The sequence below is a fragment of the Catharus ustulatus genome, chromosome 2 (genome assembly GCF_009819885.2).
Source record: "Catharus ustulatus isolate bCatUst1 chromosome 2, bCatUst1.pri.v2, whole genome shotgun sequence".
In the NCBI taxonomy this organism is placed as follows: Eukaryota; Metazoa; Chordata; class Aves; order Passeriformes; family Turdidae; genus Catharus; species Catharus ustulatus.
In genome coordinates, this window is record NC_046222.1 from 69,342,737 (window position 1) to 69,357,606 (window position 14,870).

Here is a 14,870-nt window from a genome sequence, read left to right on the forward strand (position 1 = left end):
GAGGACTGCAACCACCATTGAATGGGACTGCTACCAACACCCTACCTCACGGGGTGTCAGGTTGTACTCTGACTTTGTCAGGGTTTGGAGTTTGTTTCTTTGTAGTACTGTATTTCTTTTTTAATTCCCCTAGAAAAGAACTGTTATTCCTAATTCCCATATCTTTGCCTGAAAGCCCCTTGATTTCAAAATTATAATAATTTGGAGGGAGGGGGTTTACACTCTCCATTTCAAAGAGAAGTTCCTGCCTTTCTCAGCAGACACCTGTCCTCCAAACTAAAACAGCAACTTCTTGTTCTTTGTCCGTATATAAGCCGCACTTGATTATAAGCTGCACTTTGGGTTCGGACTAAAATTTTAGTCAAAATGGTGCATCTTATAATCGTGAAATTACTGTAATCAAATAACTGACCATTTACAAGTCACTTTCTTTCCCTTTTTTTTTTTTTTTTTTTTTTAAGAAAAACTGCTTTTAGAAAGAGAATGTGACTTCACCTCACCTGCTATCCCCTAGCAGAGGACTGGTGCCAAGACCAGCAATGTGGCTGAGAGAAGTGTGCCAGTGTGAACACAAGCAGTTCATGGGAAACGAGAGGTGTGAACTTTCAGTCTTTAATTATATGTCAGAGTATTTCCTGCTTGCTCAGTGAAACATGTTACTTATGTTTTACACAAGGAAACAACCATCACCATTTTAAGAGAATACTTGTACACTTTTTAGAAGTTAATTCTACCATTTTAATACCTTTTCATGCCTTGAAATGTCAGTATGCATCAGCACAAGTGGAATTGCTCAACTGTATCTTTAATATGTTTCCAAATAGCCTATTAAAAACCATCCTTAATTTCAAATAAATGACATGAAACTGGCTGGGTTTTTTTCTTATTTTTATAGTATTTAATCAGGGAGACAAAGTGTATTTGTTTAACGAAAACAAAATCAAAGCACTTTGGATTGACATGGTTGCCACTGTAACAGGATGATTCTATTATTTAAATACTCAGAAGTTGCTTTTTAAATCATTCTTGATTAACAGAGCATTTATTTTCTGTTTCCTTTGAACTAAGAGTTTTTCTCCTTCCTTGCAGTTAACATATATATCTCAAACACCAGCTTGTCAACTGATGACTTTGAAGCTTCAGTAGCTATGCATATTAAACTGCACTGGCAGAAAATAGCTGTGATGTCAAAAAAGGAACTTGTCAGTTATAGACTCTCAAGAAAGATTAGGACAAAGCTTTCCAATGACAAAGAATTAAAAGAACATGACAAGGCAAAATCAAAAGTCCTCAGTAAGCATTGTTTTGACTTTGATTTTACTCTGTGATGCGTGAGAACTAAGTATGTCACCTGTACAAAATGGTACAAAAACAGTTGGATATAACCCAGACTGGCTTTTAAGACATTAATGCCCAAAACATGTAAATTTAACCCTATTTTAACAGTACTCACTTCCTTTTCTCTAGAAGGTTAATATATTGTTCCTCTCAGTTTGAAAGTTGCTACAAAATATGTTAGCGCATTGCCTCATTTTCAATCTGTTCAGTTGCCCCCAAAAGTGATGGTGAGTCAGACTGCAAGGGTTCAAAGTGAAAAGCTCTGATTAACCTCAGGAATGCTGCTAATGAAGTACACAGTGACTGGGAACAAGAGAAAAATAGAAGAACTAGCTTTGCTAATTTTTTCTGGCTTAGTTGAGCTAACCCTATGTTGTAGTAGTACTAATTTGCTTCATCCACAACACATCAGTAATTGCCTGAGGAACTAGATCTGAAAAGAAATATTTGCAACACAATGTCATGGAGACTAATACCAATTACAGGCTACCTCTCTCTCTGAAGGCTGAGCCTTAACTTGCATTTATATTCAGACGAAAACTTATTAACCTTTTTTTTTTTTTCTTGTATTCCTATCTTCCCATTTCTTCAGCCCTACCAACAGTGCACCAGTTGCAGCACTAATTTAAAAAATTTGCCACCTTTTGAGAAGACTTCTCCAGGATATCAGGAAAATTAAAGCTGTTAAAACCAGACACAATTAAAATTTGCAAAATTAATGGGCTGCAAATCGGTAGAGGGTTTGCAGTAGACAATCCAGATGATCAGGTCAACAGGAGATACTGTTAAAAAGATCATGATGAATGGTGAGACATAAACACTGCCATGTTGTAAAGTGTGTTCTTTCAGAAAATAAGTGCTACCACAGTAGAATTTAGTACATTAAATTCTCATACCACTGCATTTTGAGATGTCTTATTGCTATCAGTATTGCAATGGAAATGTCCACTACTTGCATGTGGTGACATGAAATGGCATTAAATGCTGATAATAGAAACATAGACTATGGCTGGCTATCAAACCTATCAATAGCTATTCTCATGCACCATAAATTAAAATTAAATCAGTCATTTATCTAAAATTTCATTGAATAAAATAGCATGATACCATTGGAAAAGTGTTAGAAAGCTCTGTTTCCTGATAGATTTTCAACTATGCAATACGAGGAAAAACACAATTACCACTAAAGAAAAGCAATGTAAGAGCATCAGTGTCGGTCCCCCAAAAGAGACAGGCATGGTAGCCAGCATGATGCTACTACAGCAGTACTTTGGATGTACTTGTTAAACCAGAAAAAGTAATTGATCTTAAGTGGGAATATGCCATATGCCTCTTCTGCATAAAAGCTTGACCTCTGAGGTCTGTTAGTTATCACTTATTAGTACATTTAAAATGCAAATTTTAAAACCTTATCCTATTTTATCTTCTTTTGCACTAGACATACGAGCAACTATCAGAGAAAAAACTATCTGAAGCTGCCTGTTATAAATTTTAAAGTAATTTACTGAGGCTTTTTTCATCTCATTTCTTTGAATTTTCTTTTTTCAAGTTTTAGAGATAATAAGTTTACCATCTGGACTGTCTGCAGTAAAAGGAAGTTTCTAAATATTAGCAAAAGCAAAATTCAATGTACTAAGTAACAAAGACTACTACATGAAAAGATCTAAGTCTCACATTCAGCAAGAAAACAAGTTGTTCTGGCTTGTCTGATTATTTTCTAAACCAAACAAATTAATCCATCTCAGGAATCGCAAACTGACTCCTGGCTAAGGTTATGTCAAACAATATCCACCATAAAGAAATTAATTGTTGATGGGAAGGGAACAGAAGCAGTGAAACTTGCTTCATATTTAGAGTCTTACAGCAAGTCTTTTCAAAGGCACACATCCATACCTATTTTAGATGGTCTTCCCATTCTCTTTTCTGTTTCTTGGTTTTCTCATCTCACAAAGACGAAAAATGACAGTGATTTATTTAACAGATATTACTGTGAAAAAGCCAGGATCTGTGTCATACTAGGGGGCAAACACAATGCACTATAAAATATTTGAGCCAGTGCAGAGTCATATTTGAGATAGAAAAAGAGCTGCTAGTATAATTTACTAGTTCTGGGGTTATTAATAATCAATTTATTTGGTTATTTTTTGCTTTAAATTTCTCAAAACCCATGGGCTTGGTCTTCTCAATTTACAGGATTAAATGGAAAATACGTAGTTGTTTACTTTGTCTCAGATGTGTTGAACACTGAAATTCCCAAATTCTAAGTTTTGAAATTCTTTTACGACAACTTTTCCCAACCATATGAGAGTTTTGACCTTTCCCAATTAAAGTTACCTGCTCAGTTAAATTGCTGGGGGATTTCATCCGTTTATTTTAGATTTTCAAAATGAAATATTTTGGATAATAAGGTTTCAGTATTTTTTCTTTAATATTTTCTCTCTAAAACCTGTAGTTTTTCATTACAAGATCCTGAATAGGTGTGTGAAACGAGAACATAAATGAGGTTTATATATGTATTTACTCAGCATTCATATCCCTAAAAAAAACCCCAAATGTCTGTTACCGCTTCCCTCTTATTAAAAAATATTCCCTTCTTAGTCTACTTTGATCTGCACTTTTCCCCCCAAACCCTTAAACTGCCACATCATCACCTCTGATTGGGTCCAAAGTAATGGTCTATACTATGTTCAGCAAAATATATTTCCTTTTTTGAGCCCTTATAATTGTGCCAACAATATAATCTTTAAAAATGAAACACTCTTTAAAAACAAACAAACAAACAAACAAACAACAAACCAAACATTTATTGGATCAGAAAAGCTTTGCTAAACATACTAAAATAAGAAAAAAATATTTGATAAATTCAATGATAATAAAGAAAATAAATGCAACTCCAATTACAGAACTGATCTTCAATATTTACAAATATAAAGGAGAAAATTTACCACATATGTGACAAATTAGCTTGTGACTATGATTCATTTATCTTTCCTGACTGGATATTCATTTTGGCAGGGTATTCGCATTAGGGCTACAGAGTGAAGCAACATATTTACCTTAAATAAAAGAGTCGCTTTCCAGTCAGGCATCAACCATTTAGAACCACTCCAGATATGTATTTGGAAATGGTTTTAGACATATTCTGTCATTGTGTATCAATGTATATTCAGGCTGCCTTTAATATATACTATAGATTTTTATATATGCATATATATTGTATATGTATAAACACATATAGCTCTAGCTCTCTGTATTGATATACCACTTATACTGTCCTTGGAGAACAATTGGTTGGGGAAGAACTATAAAACTGACAAGATATCAGATATGTTTAAGGGTTTTCTGAGATCCCAGAGTCTGAAATAGTCACTCTTCAGTACAGAGCTTGGGTGCACTTGACATTTGAACAAAAAGTTTTAAGGGGCACCCCTCACAGACCTAAGGGTCCTGGCTGGATTAAACTTTCCAAAGGATGCAAAGCCAGAGTGCATGGAAGTCCTCGCATAGCTAACTATTCCAAAGCTGTGACTGTTGGACCTTCTGCACCACCCATCCTGGAATGGTTGATATCACTGATCTGTGCCAAAGTTGTGAGCTTATCCTAATGCTTTCCTGACAGAATATCTGTCTTTGCAGTAAATAATTGAGAATTCCTGAATTTTTCGATGTTTTCAAGATCTTATTTCCATATTGCATGGGCTAGAAGTCCTGGTTGTCTTGGTCTTATGGGGCTACATTACTGTGCTGAAAAAAAAAACAAATCACTAAAAGATTGTAAAAGTGGAACTACTTCATAAAAAAAAACCCAAAAAACCCAAACTGCAATCCCTCGTTTTTAAATAAACTGATATATTATAATTTATTCACTGGAAATTTGCTAATCATCTTTACTCTGAATTTTTCAACTAATGCAATCCAAGTTAAACTCTGTTTTTGAGAAACTGTTTGTGCTTCCCGTCCAAAAGATAAATAACAAATACATTATAAAGAACTATAAGTTAAAATGGAAAACTACCTTTACAACAGTGAAAAGACCTGTTTGAATGAGGACAAATTCCTCTATTTTTACATGAAAAATACAAGAAAATTGCACACTTCCTGTGAAACATTTACATTAATATTAATGTTACATAAGAATAGAAGATGTAAGTGGAAATAGATTACAATAAAACAGTGAGTAACCACAATATTTCTCTAGTATCACATGTAAGTAAAATCAAGAATATACTGCAAAATCTTTTAATTTTGTTCAAATATCATTTTTTGTGACAAATTTTTAAAATCTTGTTAATCTTCCTAAATTTATGAAAAGTTTACATTTAGGTTTTGTGGAAAGCCTAGTATCCTACCATTTCTGAGTTTGCACTGTTTAATGAGAAAGGTATGGTACAGTTTGCAAACTTTGCTGACTTGGCACAGTGTCCCTTCTACCTTTTAAACCTGCTTCCAGTCTGGTACTGAAACCAGGGCAGGGCTTACAGGAGGACCACTCTTCACTGGTCAAACTAAAGAATTTACTTTGTAGAATCATAGAATAATTTTGGTTGGAAAAGACCTTTGAGATCATTGAATCCAACCATTAACCTAACAGTGACAATTCCATCACTAAACCATGTCACTGTGTGCCACATCTACATGTCCTTGAAGTACTTCCAGGGGTGGGGATTCAGCTGCTTCCTTGAAAAAACCCATTCCAATTATTGACATACTCTTCTGTTAAGAAATTTATCCTAATATTAACTCTAAACCTCCCTTGGCAAAACTTGAGACAATTTCTTCTTGTCCTATTGCTTGTCACTTGAGAGAAGTGACCGACCCCACTTTGTTACATACTCCAAGTTGATTGTGAAGAACAATAAGGTCTCTCTCCCCTGAGCTTCCTTTTAAGCTAAACAGTCTCAGTTCCCTCAGCTGCTCCTCTTAAGACTTGTGCTCCAGACCTTTCACCACCTCTTTAGCTCTTCATGATGCAAATGTTTAGGAAATTTACTTAATTTTGAGCAGAGAATATCATTATCTGTAGTTTTTTAAACTGTGACTTCAATTATCAAAATTAAGAGCATTTCTATGTAAGAGACAGCAAAAGGTGGTAAAATACATTTTCCACAGTAATTTCTAAAAATGCCTGAATTTTTGGTGGTCTTTCTTTTTGAAAAAAGGGTTCTTCATACTATGAAAGAGAACGTTATAATACTATAAAACCCTGTCAATAATAAATTACAATAACTACAGACAGTTAATACAAACCATTTGCATCAAACAACAAGCAATGCTAATGGTTGGTTAAAATGACACATGAAGCTGTAAAAAATTTTGGCATTTCTTGAACAATCTTTTGGGGATACACAATAATTACCACACCAATTATATTAGAAATGTTAGGAAATTATATGAAATGTTAGGAAGTTAGTATTCTAATGTGATTGAGGATGGGCATAACATTAACTTTAATAAAGAGATCATCGTGTCTTCGTGAGAAGAAGTAGGCATATTCATATTGAGCAGAATTATATGACAGAATTTGCATCTGTTAGAAATAGTCAGATAATTGGGTAATAGCTGAAATCCTGATGCTGGGCACACAGAACACAAGGCATCTTTCATGAGTTCCTTCTGGGCAAGCTAGCCATGGAGCCAATATTGAAATGTGTAGAAAGTAATTCTGTGCTTTGCGTATCTTCGTTTGCAGCTTTGATAATAATGCATTTGACAATAATTGCTGTCAGCTTCTTAGCAAAACATATTTTCCTCTTTTCAGAGCCCCATTGATCACTGAATATGTGTCTGAATCAAAGCAGACATTACTGATAGCAGTAAATCTGGTTTAAGAATAACAGGAAGAAACTAAATATTTCTATTTTATAGCAAGACCTAATTAGAAAGTAATTTCTTCTTTCCTTTTATCTGTTAGCTGGTGTGAACATAAACAAAAATAGTGTTTTAGCTGGTAATATACTTCTGATTTACATAGTAGCATTACAAGAAGAGGTGTATAAGTTTTCATCACCATCTTGTATATATCCTCTTTCAGGCAAACATTTCATTTGCTTTTAGACCTCCACTACAGGACATTTTATTGATCTATGAGTGTTGGTGTCTGTTTTTTTCATCTGTGTAGCAGCTAATTTAGAACTCAGACATACACAAGTAGGTCATTATTCCCTCCAACATTCACCACTTTACCTTCAATGAAAGTTATTTCATCCAGAATTAATCTGCTGGTTCACCAAAGTCCTTTTGAAGTTCTTCATAATATCCTTGAGAACTGATTAACTCAAATATGCTTAGCTGTTTTTGTTGTTAATTAAGCCACCTCATTCCTCACCTTTGCCAAGTTACTAAGAAGGATATTCAACAATGCAAACATCCTTTGTGGTAAGTTTGCATTAACCACTTTTATGTACTTGAAAATAATAATTTGTATTCATGTAGCTTGCTGTCTTCTGCAAGACAAGGAATGTCTATTTTGGATATATTTCAATTATATCAGAAGTTTATCTTTTCCACTTCACACAGCTGAGAAATATAATATATTGCAGCCTTAACAGAAATAAACAAACACATGAAGTGGACAGCTCATGCTTGATGAAAAGTTTTCTTTTGTTTTCTGTTTTTATAAGAAGATTAAAAAAAAAAATACAGGCATGATCATAAGTCCACCCTGATAACAATGAAAAAAAAAAAAAAAGAAACAGAAAATTTTGAAGTGACATAAAAAACAATAAAAAATTGAAAAAAATTATATGGATAAACAGGCATGACACAAAAGAGAGATGCATTTTCATATTATGCATGATAATTCATTACTGTGCAATAACAAGTAAGTTGGTTGGAGGCCAGGTCTCCAATGGTGATCTTTATTTCTCAATTACCCATTATCATATCTAATATCCTTACATCACTAAAAGTAAATGTCTTTTTAAACTACCTTTTCTCAGTGGTGAAAACCATTTGCCTTATGTCTCAATCAGCAAACATCAGTACTGAAGAGGATAATAGGTAAGCAATATTTAGACTAATTATATGAGAAGTAAAAAAAACTATCAGACAGTTATTTAGCTAGTTGTGGAATGATCTTTACAACTAATAAAGTAGAGTACTTGATACAAAATTTATAAAAATAAAATATAACAGTCTTAGTTTTTTTGCCAGTTCTGCTGTATTCATTCATTTCAGTCACTTATTGCTTGCTCCATGCAATCTTTAAAAATGTCAGCCCCAATATTGTTGACAAATAGATTTTTTACATTAAGAAAAGATAATTAAGTTTCTTTATTTTTTTCATTTTTAGCACTGCAGTGAACATGTATATTCTTAATGAGAAGGGTTTTGAAAAAAAAAAATGGAGGAGCAAAGTTATATTAGAAATGTCCTTTTTAAGATACATGAAATGTATTATCTAAATAAAATACTAATGCAGTAAATATTTTAGGTCTGATGTCATATGAATCTTGACTGAAAAGAATTTTTAAATGAAATCTTTATGTATTTAAAATGTGCATACAGGCAATTTGGAATTATGAATTTGTATATATATAAAAGTGGAAACTTGTATGTCCATGAATTCAGCCTTAGATACTTGTAGGCTTCTATCTGTGACTTTGGGGTTAACTAGTTTCAAAACAGACTAAAAAGCTTATAAGTCACCTTCCAGCTTATTTTTGGCTTTTGGCACACTCTTGCTGTTGCATTCCTTTTTCCACTACCTTTTTCTGACAAACTATAGGTCATGTTAGACAATCTCTTGACATATAACTTATGGCAGTGTCTTCTGGGTGGTAATAACAATAAATAGGCTTTTGCAATGTGAACAGAGATGTCCAGCATAAATAGGGTCAAAATGACCATCAAGATATATGCACAACAGAAGAAAAATAATCTGTAGATCAAATCTTAAATAAATCACTATAAACAAATACTTTTCTAGAGGTGTTTTCAGGTTTTGCTTGTTTATTTGTTTAAGGGATTATGTGGGTTTTTTGTTATTGTGGGGTTTTTTGTTTGGTTTAGTTTTTGTTGTTGTTTTGATTTTTAAATTTTTTTGGGGGGGTTAATTTGAATTTAGTTAATAAATACTGGTATGTGAGAAATTCCTAGAATGATTATAGGATTATAAATGGTGTTCATGGTCATTCAGTCAGATGTAGATATCTAAATCATAGATTCCTACATTAGGACAGTTGTAGCCGACATTTTAATTCTTCAGTTTGATTAACTTACTATGTCCAACTTCAGCCTTCATGTCTCTTGACCTAATCTTCCAAATTTATGCATTCAATCCTTTTTTCACACTCACCTCTGCTTGGACATGATCATTCTACTGCATCTTAGTTTAATACTAATTTAGAGTCATACAAATGATCATTATTTAAGCAAATTCTGGTTAAACTACATGGTTTAACATGAAGTGTTTACTTTCTGTAAGAGAAGACCATAATATTCTTACCTATAATTTCTACTAAATTGAGCTTTCTACTAAATTGAGCTGATTGAAAAATTCGTTTTGTTTTTTATTTTTTTTTTTTGCTTGAACATTCTGACTTGTTAACCTGTGAAATTTTCACCTGGAAACTATTTAGTTTGATGACATATGATTGTATTTGTGCTAAATTTTCATGTGAATCCATAGATTTATTAGTTTTATCACAGATATAGTATATCTCTATATATCTATATATTTAGATCAGCTGAATTCTGTCAGAAAACCCTCCCTGAATTGCAATACACATACATTTCGTTATAGAACAGGTAATGTCTTTTCTGGTAGCATCAGTGTTTTCTTTTTTTCCTATAAGATTTAATGCATTTGTGCATGAAATTTAAATATCTAATTTCTAATACTAAAAGCTGCTTTTGGTTGGCTGATTTTTGACAGTTAGCCGTGCCTAGTATTTAAACCTTCAGTAGGGGTATTTTGCGGTCTAGGAAAGGCACCCCTTAATTCAGTTGTGCTACTGACAAGTTCCAAAGGATTCTGCTACTGGATCCCCCTCCCTGTCTTCCTGCTTCATGTGGCACAAAAGGCAAAGATCACAGGCTGAGATAAGAACAATTTACTAGAAGTAAACAATGAGATAGGAAGATGAATACCACAAAAGAGAGAGTAATTCACATGCAAAATGCTTACAAGCCTGACTGGAACCAGCTGTAGCCACATCATCCTGCTGTTCCCTCTGGCTTGGGACTGGCACCATGCTCCCCTTACTGGAAGGAACTCATTTTTCTTGGAAGAGAGTCCCTTTCCCTTGCATCCAATGTGAAGTGGCATAAAATAATTTTCAAGTACAGTAATTTCACGATTATAAGCTGCACCATTTTGACTAAAATTTTAGTCCAAACCTGAAGTGCGGCTTATAATCAGGTGCGGCTTATATATGGACAAAGAACAAGAAGTTGCTGTCCTAGTTTGGAGGACAGGTGTCTGGTGAGAAAGGCAGGAGCCTCTCTTTGAAATGGAGAATGTAAACCCCCTCCCTCCAAATTATTAGAATTTTGAAATCAAGGGGCTTTCAGGCAAAGATATGGGAATTAGGAATAACAGTTCTTTTCTAGGGAAATTAAAATAGAAATACAGTACTACAAAGAAACAAACTCCAAACCCTGACAAAGTAAGAGTAGGGTGTTGGTAGCAGTCCCATTCCATGGAGGCTGCATCCTCTTGCAGTGACAGATGTGATTCAGTTGAAGCAGTGCTCCTGTACAAGGTGCAGTTTTCCTCTGGAGTCCAGTGGAGAAAGGGGCTACCTTAGCATCCCAAAACCTCTGTTTTTATCTTGGTAAGAAATGTTGGGTTCTTCCCCCTGGCTGGAGCAACTTCCAATTGGATGCAGTAATTTTATCAGTCCCACAGTGGGACTCAATGGGCCATTAGCAGAAAATGACTCGTTGGAGGAAGGATGGGTTGTGAAAAGATAAAGAACAATGCCCTGCCTGGTTTCAATGGATGGCCCATTAGCAGAATATCTGCCGTTGAGATAAGGATCACTGCCCCCACCCTGAACAGCTGGTGATAGAATAGATACCTTTTATCACACTCTGTATTGTAATGTGTGGCTTATAATCAGGTGCGGCTTATATATGGACAAAGAACGAAAAGTTACTGGTACCTGGAAGTGCAGCTTATAAACCGTGCGGCTGTACTTGCTATGTGCCCTTCTGGTTACTGAAGAAATTGACCCTGTCCCAGCCAAAAGCAGAACAGTATAATACATTTATTATCGTCTACCTGTTTTATGCGGGAAGTGAATGAGGCCTAACTCCTATTAGTCTGTAAGCCAGACAACAAAAAGGTACTGAATTAAACAAGACAAGCAATCAGAAACAAAAGAATTCCAAAGTGAGATAACTGAATTCATACTAATTAATAATGTCGTAGCTCATTCAGGTGAGTTCTGTTGATAATTGCAGCAGGGGTGGCAATCATATTTTAAATTGGACACTAGGTAATCCATGCAAGATCATGGAATATGGTCCTGATTTCAGGCGACCAAAATATTTAAAAGATTATCAAATAAAAGTGATGTACTTGAAAGCAATACTGTGACAAAGGACAAAACCAAACTGCTGTGAGGACAGATATAATGCACGAGTATGGGGGTTTTCAACATTTCTGTTTCAGTTACTCCTAATTCTTACCAGTGAAATTCAAAGGATTTAATTTACTTATTTGTTTATTTTCTCATTTGTAGTTCTTGAAACTTTAGTGCATTAATCATTACCGCTAGGCCAAACTTATTTCAGTATTTTCAAACAGCCAAAGTTGGACCATGGATTCTCTACCTGAGGAAATCCCAAAATGCATAGACTGCTGGAGATCAGGGTGTATAAAAAGACAAATATTAGTTGTACACTACCTGCTGCTTGTATTCTTTTAAATATAATCTTCAACATGTTCTGGAAGGATAAAAGTACAGTAATTTCACGACTGTAAAGCACACCCTTTTGACTAAAATTTTCCCTCGAACCTGGAAGTACGCCTTATAGTCCGGTGCGCCTTATCTGATGTACAAAGTTGCAAAATTTGCCACCCCAGAAGTGTGAGCTGTGAGCCGTGGGGGGAGCCGGCAGTGCCATGGCAGCTGGGTGGAGGCGGGCCCAGGGGCCCACGGCACCGCCCCTGCTGGGTTGAGGCGAGCCTGGGGGCCCATGGCTGCCAGGTGAATGCGGGCCAGGGGGCCCACGGTGCCGCCCCTCCCGGGTCCAGATGGTCCAGGGGGCCCACGGTACCCCCCCTCCCGGGTTCAGGCAGTCCTGGGGGTCCATGTCTTCCAGGTGAAGGCGGGCCAGGGGGCCCGTGGCACCACCCCTCCGGGGTCCAGGCGGACCCGGGGGCCAATGGCTGCTGGGTTGAGGCGGGGCCTCAACCAGAAACCACGCGGTGGGAGCTGGGGGCAGAGCCTCTCTGCAAAAAAAAAGTGCGCCTTATAGTCCGGTGCACCTTATCTGATCTACAAAGTTGTGAGTTTTGCCAACTCCCGGGGGGTGCACCTTATAGTCTGGTGCACCTTATGGTCGTGAAATTACTGTACTTGGTTAAAGGGAAGATTTTATTGATATATTGCATTATCATTTTGAAGGTTCCTTCTCCCTTAAATTGCTTAAGGATCCTTTATAATCTGCAATAATTTATTATAGAGTCTAAAATCATAGAACATATTCCCTTTTAATTCTATATTTTGAAACTGAAGGTTTCATTTACACACTATATTATTTTTACATGTTCGTGATATATTTGCTATTTCATAGATTAAATAAAACCTATTTACCATAACCATAAAAGAAGCAGCAATATGAAATGACACACTTTCGTTTTTCTATTTAGACATAAAAAATGTTAGCATTATTTAAATGTTTATACTGTCAAAAATATAAATTATTTAACAGTCTTTTACTAAGATTTTTTTTTAAAAATTATTTATTTTTATTCTAATCAGATTTATTATCAATAAATCAGCGGGCATGGAGGAATGTATAAAGAAGCAACCTGCAAATATGAATGGAAATAACTATTTAATTCCTTCTCTTCACCTACTATTTTGAAGGAAGTAACAGAGATATCTTGGACTGTCCAGGAGGAATAAGAAAGTGTACTTTGATAGCAATGTAACACTTCAAAATGTGTATTCTGCTTTTTTCAATTTGACTACATTTGAATTAATTTGTAGACTATCTCCCCGATGAGTATTTTAGCCTTCACTCTGACTTTCTATGAAAACTAATTTTTCCAGTGATTTTTTTACCTTGAATATTGTATTTCGTTCACTTCTTTTTCAATTTAATTGAGACACTAGATGTCAATGCAAATGAGAATCTGTTTTTTTAAAAATTTATTATTTTTTATCCTGCTCTCCTACAAACAAAAGTACAAGTTTCTATTTCTTTACATGCAATTCAGGCCTCTCAGGGTGCCTAAGAAAAGCATTTGACACCAAATCATTTAGGTAACTCAATTGTTTTCCTGACTCTTCACTAACTTAGATGAAGACATCCACCTTGTAAACCTTTGAAGATGTGTCCATACATATATGCAGAAACAAGAAAAACCAGACAGAAACAAACAGAGGAATTCCATAAACCCACTTAGTTTAGCTCACTGCAAAATCAATCAACCAAAAGATATAAGTCCTTAAAATATTTCCTTACTGATTCACTGTACTGTTTCTTTCTTTGTGAATCTTTGCAACAAAATATATGGTGTACAGAAGGTTTGTAAGGTACAGAATGTTAAAAATTACCAAACCTCAACAATTTCTCTCACCCTTTTCCACAAAGACTGAATTTACACTTTTGGTGGAACCCTGCCTAGGGTGTCATAAATGCTGGGTTCCAAGAGGAGTGTTCTGAGTGTGTCCTGACCTCAAAGGAGCTGTGATCTCTGCAGCTCCCCTCACTTCTTATCCTTTGGCCATCTTCCTCAGAGTATTGAAATTGTAACGCGTCTAGAGAAGGGCAACAAAGCTTCTCATAAACTTTGGTTTCCTTTGGAAAGGTAGAAATTATGTCAGTGGAAATCTTCATTTCTATTAGAATCAGGACATGGTCTTGAGAAATCATGAAGTGGATTAAGTCCTAGATCAGTCCTGTTCTATTTTAAAGTCATAAAATAAATTGTGCTTTGGATTCAAATCCTACCCTTAAAAATGTACAGAAAAAAAAGGGATATTTTTTAATGCACAGAATGACTGCTACTGCCTAATGAAATTTAGATGACTTTTAACTGTTTTTCAAAAAGTGAGGTTAAATAAAATACACCATCAAAATCAAACAATAGATTTAAGTCATCTCATAAATCTAACAGTCTAACCTGTTAAAATTTGTCTGACTATGAGTGACAGTTGAAGGCCCATATGATTCTCAATCCACAAAATCAAAATTGTTTGCAGTTAGAGACATGCCAAATAACTGAGTGGCAGCAAACGTTGAATCAAATATGGAGAATCTCTAAAGTTATGGAATTTACTAGTTAGCCAATCGTTATCAAATAGAACACCTGATAGAGTCATGTTATAAACATTACACGTACAAATGGGATA